Genomic DNA, 6753 nt, shown 5'->3' with positions numbered 1-6753 from the left:
CGGCGGGAGGGAGTCCTCCTGGCAGGCGGGATGTGCCCCCCAGCCTCCGCGAGGGGTACAGGAAGTGCAGGCTGACCCCCGCCCGCCCAGCCAGCAAGAGCTGGGCAGGGTTGTGGTGCCGGACGTGAGGGCACGTGGTTCTAGATCCCACTCTTACTTTGTTTTCTAACTCAAAGCATCAAGCAGATGCGTCTCCTTTGCAACAACTTCATTCGCTCACTCACTCAATTGGCAAGTATTTATTGAGCACCTGCTTTGTGGCCATGCTCGTGCCGAGTGCGAAGGGTACGCAGCAGGCAATGCAGTTAAGGTCTCTGCTCTCACGGAGGCAGAACATCTAGAAGGTTACAAAAAAGCGAACAGAGGTCCGGGTGAGCAAGGGGCTGGAGGCAAGTACAGGTCAGGTGGTCACCTAAGAGGTGACATGTGAGCTAAGACTGAAAGGGTGAGAGGGATCTTGCAGGGGGAAGGGCATTTCAGGCAGAAGGAACAGCCTCTGTGAAAGCCGTTCTTGGGAGAGAATATGTGCGGCCTGTCCGGGGGCTTTAAGAAGGCTGGAGTGGCTGGGGTGTGCGAACAAGGAGTCAGAAGAGGTCAGCAAGGTAGGCAGCGGCCAGCTTGGGTGGGGCGTTTGTATCAGGCATCTGTTGGTACGTGACAAATTACCCCACCCCCAAACTTAAAGGCTTGAAACATTTGTTACCCCAGTTTCTGTGGGTCAGGGATCTGGGTGCAGCTTAGCTCCTCCATCGGGCTCCCACAGGCTGTAGTCAGGGTATCATCTCAAGGCTCAGCTTGGAAAAGATTTGCTTCCAAGCTCACCGTTGGCAAGATTCAGTTCCTTGTAGCTGTTGGATTAGGGACCCTCAGTTTCTTGCTGGCTTTTGGCAGGAGACCACCCTCAGTTCCTCACCCCACGGTCCTCTCCCACATGGCCATTTGCTTCATCAAACATGCAAGAAGAAAGGCAGCAGAGAGGGTATGACAAGAGAGAAGCCATAATCTTGTGTAACCGAATCACCAAAGGGCCTACTGTCACACTGGCCATATCCTGTTCATCAGAACGGACTCGTTAAGTGCAGCCCACATCCACGGGGCTCCACAGGACGTGAGGGGGGTCATTGAGGGCCACCTTTGATAGTTGCCTACCGCAACTTCCTCAGCCAGTGTGTGGCATTTGGATCTTAATCTGGGTGCAGTGAACTGAATAGACACATGTACTATTTTGCAATCTGCCTCTGGTTGAAGAAGAAGCAAGAGATTGCATGTTGGAAGGGACAAGACTTTGTAGCTCTAGCAGTCAGAAGGAAGTTATCAACAGAGGGAAGTTGTCATGATTGATCATGAGAGTTGGGATTACTCATGCGAGTTGAAGAACGTAGTGAGCTCACCATCACTGGAGGCATGCAAGGAGAGGCTGCAAGTCTCCACGTGGGGAAAGTTGCAGTGGGGCCTTATAGGTTAGGAAAACCCAGGCATTTCCACGTAATTAGAATCTGTCCCCGTGGCACTATCGAGAAGACCACTCTTAGGAAGTTCCTTCCTGAAAGAAAACAGTATAGTACTGAATCCCTCAGTGATCACCTGAGAGGCCTCAACCTGAGGTTTGTGCCCCTTACCCCCACCCTTGCATATCGGGGCTCAAGGTCCCCTCAAAGATTCCCTCCCAGACGTGTCACTGTGGCCACCTCCTTGGAGGAAGGTCCTTGGAGCAGGACATAGCTGCAGCAGGACATCTCAGCTGCAGGATCGTGGGTGCTTTTCTTGGCCCATTCATCTATGCTAACAAACACGCAGTGAAATACACTGCGGGGAGTGCACGTGTGCAGGCTCTGGGCTTGGACCTGCCCGGGTTCAAATCCCGCGTTGGCCTCTGTTTCACTGAATGAGCAAGTTGAATGATTGCTCTGGGCTGTGGTTTCCACATCTGTGAAAAGGGCAAAATAGCCCGTGACTCTGAGATTTTTGCTGTGAGGTTTAAAGAATAAAACAGGATCCTGCTGGTAAATGCTCAAAAAGGGTGCTGGTGGCGATGGGGACAAGGGCTGCTGGCCTATCTGTTGGTTCATCTACGCACATAGCACCCCCCCCCCCGCCCCCCAACTGGCGCTGTGAAGTCCCTCCCAACCAGCCCATGATGTACGAGTTTCCTATGGCCACTGTACCAAGTCACCACAAACTTAGTGATGGGCAGAATCGGTTCCTTGCCTCTTCCAGCTTCTAGAAAGTTGTCCACATTCCTTGGCTCACAGGTCCACCCTCTGTCTTCAAACCAACAAGTGGAGCGGCTTCAGATCTGCCTCTGACTCCGCTTCCCTCATCACATCTCCTCCTTGGACTCTGACCCTCCTGTGTCCCTCTTAGAAGGACTCTGTGATGACAGAGGCCACCGGGTCATCCAGGAGCACCTCCCCATCTCTACCTCCTTAAAACTCAAGTACATCTGCAAAGTCCCTTTTGCCACCTAAGGTCACGTTCACGGGTCTGGGAATCAGGATACAGACATCGCGGGGAGGTCATCATTCTGGGTCCACCTGGGTCCATGGCTTCTGGGCCCTACCAGCTGTCTCTCCAGATTCTCCCTGGGCCTTTCTCCCCCAGAAGGCAACTTCTGTCCCAGCTCACTCTGGCCTCTGGTCTGGCATACCATGCTGTCTGCCTACCCGCCCCTCTGCCTTCCTTTTGTCCATTACTCACCCTTCAGGTCTCGACCCCCACCCCCGGGTTTCATTCAGCAAGCCCCAGGCTAGATTAAGTCCCCACTTGCAGGTCACCGGATGTCACAGTGGCGAGCATGCTATTCCTTCTTGCCTGCCTCCTTCAGTCACTCTAAAGTCCCCCTAGCAGTGGGGCTGTGGATCTTGGTCCCTGCTTCCCACTCCTACCTGGCCCAGTACCTGGCACATGGAAGCTCCTGGCAAAAACCTGTCAGGTGTTTTTTTGTTTGTTTGTTTTTCATTTTATCTTATTTTCATTCCAGTGCAGTTACCAGCCAGGGTTATATTAGGCTCAGGTGTACAAGATAGTGATTCCACACTTGCACACATCACCCAGCGCTCATCATGACAAGCGCACGCCTTCATCCCCATCACTTATTTCGCCCAGCCCCCCACCTCCCTCTGGGAACCATCAGCTTGTTCTCATAGTTAAGAGTCTGTTCCTTGCTTTGTCTCTCTCTCTCTTTTCCCCTTTGCTCATTTGGCTTGTATCTTACATTCCACATATGAGTGAGATCATATAGCATTTGTCTTTCTCTGACTTATTTCACTTAGCATTGTCCTCTCTAGCTCCGTCCATGCTGGTGCATCTGTAGAGGAATGGATAAAGAAGATGTGGTGTATGTATACAACAGAATGTTATTCAGCGGTAAAGAAAACCTGTCAGTTTGAATTGAATCTTCGCCCCCTGCCCTCTCGCCCGGCTTCCTTGTTGCTATTTACAGGTGTATTCCTTTCCTAGGCTTCCTTGTTGCCCTGCTTCCTTGTTGCTATTTACAGGTGTATTCCTCTGGTAGGGCTGACTTGTAACAAAGTGTCACAAACTGAGCGCCTTCAACAAGAGAAATGTATCACGCTTCTGGAAGGTAGAAGTCCCCCGTCAGTATCCATGTGTTGACAGGGTTGATTTCTTCCGGGAGCTTTGGGAGAATCCATTCCCCCCCCAAGGGATTGCAGAAGGTGTCTTGTCTCACTCATGCTCCCAGATAAGCACGGTTAGTGTCATCTCTTGGTGTCGCTCGCTTGTTAAGGGGCACAAGACATCACATTTCAGCCTCAATAGCAATGTGGTGAGGTAGGTGCTGTCATTGCCTGTATGAGATGCACAGGAAGAGAGGTCATTGTCCAATATGACCTGACAAGTGGTAGAACCGTGATTTGAATCCTGTGTCTGACTCGAGCGCTGGTACCTGTAAACTCACCTCGATAAATCACCACTGCAAGTTGATGAGAGAGAAAGCAGGTTCAGAGGGAGAAAAGGCACCGCTAGGCCAGAGGTGAATCTGACCCCACAGCCTTATAGACTCCTATTTTGTCCTTTTTTAAGGAATTAGAACTTAGGCACATCGACAGCACAAATTTAAGCGTACATCCCAAGGCATTGTTTTCCATCATCTTGTTGTGAAAAATGTCAAACTTGAAAGAATATTGCTGTGGACTCTTTAATACCCACTGTGTAGATTCTACATTCACATTTTGCCTTGTTTGCTTTATCTCATATCCATCCATCTTTCTATCCACCTTATCTAACCATCTTATTTTTTATGCATTCCAAGGAAGCTGTATTATCAGTACTCTCCCTCCATAAATAGTTCACCATGCAGAGAACTAACTAAAGTTTAGTATTTGTGTGTAGATCTTTATCTTTAAAAAAAAATTTTTTTTAATGTTTATTAATCTTTGACAGAGAGAGAAAGAGAGAGACAGACCATGAGTGGGGGAGGGGCAGAGAGAAAGGGAGACAGATTCTGAAGCAGGCTTCCATCTGAGCTGTCAACACAGAGTCCAATGCGGGGCTCGAACTCACGGACCGCGAGATCATGACCTGAGCCGAAGCCGGACGCTCAACCGACTGAGCCCCCCAGGCACCCCTAGATCTTTATCTTTTGATACAAAATTTACATCAATGAAATGTACAGATTTCAGGTATTTTTTTAAGGTTTTATTTTCATTTCATTATAGTTAACATACAGTGTTAGTTTCAGGTATACAGTATAGTGATTCAGCATTTCCACATAGTACCCCATGCTCATTACAACAAGTGTTCTCCTTAATCCCCATCACCTATTTAACCCGTCCCTCCCACCCCCCTCCCCTCCAGTAATCGTCAGTTCCCTATAATTAAGAGTCTGCTTCTTGATTTGCCTCTTCCCTCCCATCCCCCTTTAATCGTTTGTTTTGTTTCTTAAATTCCACATATGGGTGAAATCATGGTATTTGTCTTTCTCTGATTTATTTCACTTAGCATAGTACTCTCTAGCTCCACCCATGTCATTGCAGATGGCAAGATTTCATTCTTTTTATGGCTCTGATTAATATTCCATTGTATATATACACCACCTCACCTCTTCCTTATCCATTCGTCAGTCAACGGACAGACACTTGGGCTATTTCCATATCTTGGCTACTGTAAATAATGCTGCTATAAACCTGGGAGTGCACGTATCCCTTTGAATCGGTATTTTTGTATTCTTTGGGCAAATACCCAGGAGTGTAATTGCTGGGTCCTAGGGTAGTCCTATTTCTAATTTTTTGAAGAACTTCCATATCGTTTTCCTCAGTGGCTGCACCAGTTTGCGTTCCCACCAACAGCGCATGAGGGTTTCTTTTTCTCCACGTCCTAACACTTGTTGTTTCTTGTGTTGTTGACTTTCGCCATTCCGACAGGTATGAGGTGGTATCTCATGGTAGTTTTGGTTTGTATTTGCCTGATAATGAGTGATGTTGAGCATCTTTTCATGTGTTTGTTGGCCATCTGGATGTCTTCTTTGAAGAAATGTCCATTTAGGGGCGCCTGGGTGGCTCCGTCGGTTGAGCATCCGACTTCGGCTCAGGTCATGATCTCGCGGTCTGTGAGTTCGAGCCCCTCATGGGGCTCTGTGCTGATAGCTCAGGGCCTAGAGTCTGCTTCGGATTCTGGGCCTCTCTCTCTCTCTGCCCCTCCCCCACTCTGGCTCTGTCTCTTCCTCTCTGTCAACAGTAAATAAACATTTTTTTAAAAAATTAAAAAAAAATGTCTATTTGTATCTTCTGCCCGTTTATTTTTAATGTTTATTTTAGGGAGAGAGAGAGAGAGAGGGAGGGAGGGAGACAGAGTGTGAGTGGGGGAGGGGCAGAGAGAGAGGGAGACACAGAATCCAAAGCAGGCTCCAGGCTCTGAGCTCTCAGCACACAGCCCGATGTGGGGCTTAAACTCATGAACCATGAGATCATGACCTGAGCTGAAGTCAGACGCTTAACCGACTGAGCCACCCAGGCGTCCCTCTTCTGCCCATTTTTTAATTGGGTTATTTGTTTTTGGGTATTGAGTTGTATAAGTTCTTTATGTATTTTAGATACTAATCCTTTATTGGATATGCCATTTGCAACTATCTTTTCCCATTATGTGGTTGTCTTTTAGTATTGTTGATTGTTTCCTTCACTGTGCAGAAGTTTTTATTTTGCTGTAGTCCCAATAGTTTATTTTTGCTTTTGTTTCCCTTGCCTCAGGAGTCCTATCTAGAATCAAGGATAATGTGCTAAGTTTGGACAAATGCAACCCAAACTGCTATCGAGATATAGAACATCAGCATCACCTTAAAAAGATATAGAATATTACCTTCCCTTTTTCTTTTCTATGGAGGTACAATTTATACCCAATAAAGCCCAAAAATCTTAAGTGGATAACTCAGTGAATTTTTATGTGGACTGTAAGCTTTTAACCACTGAGCTGTAGAAGTCGTGACTACGTCTCTTCTTGATTTTGTCTTTGGGCTGGATTCTTTGGCATTGATATAAATCTGTGGTTCTCAATTAGGAGCGATTTTTTCCCCCACAGGAAAGTTGGCAGTATCTGGAGATATTTCACTTGGCACCACTGTGGGGGGAGAGAGAGGGGAGAGGGTTGCTACTGGCATCTGTGGGAGGAGGTCAGGAATGTAACATTTCCTACAGTCTAAAGACAGTCTTCCACGGCTGAGGATTATCCACCCCCAAATGTCAGTAATGCCAAAGTGGAGAAACCCTGGTAATAATAGGCCTCACATCCATCTATCTG

Source organism: Leopardus geoffroyi, chromosome A2 (genome assembly GCF_018350155.1).
Source record: "Leopardus geoffroyi isolate Oge1 chromosome A2, O.geoffroyi_Oge1_pat1.0, whole genome shotgun sequence".
NCBI classification, from domain to species: Eukaryota; Metazoa; Chordata; class Mammalia; order Carnivora; family Felidae; genus Leopardus; species Leopardus geoffroyi.
Note: the sequence above shows the minus strand (reverse complement) of the source record.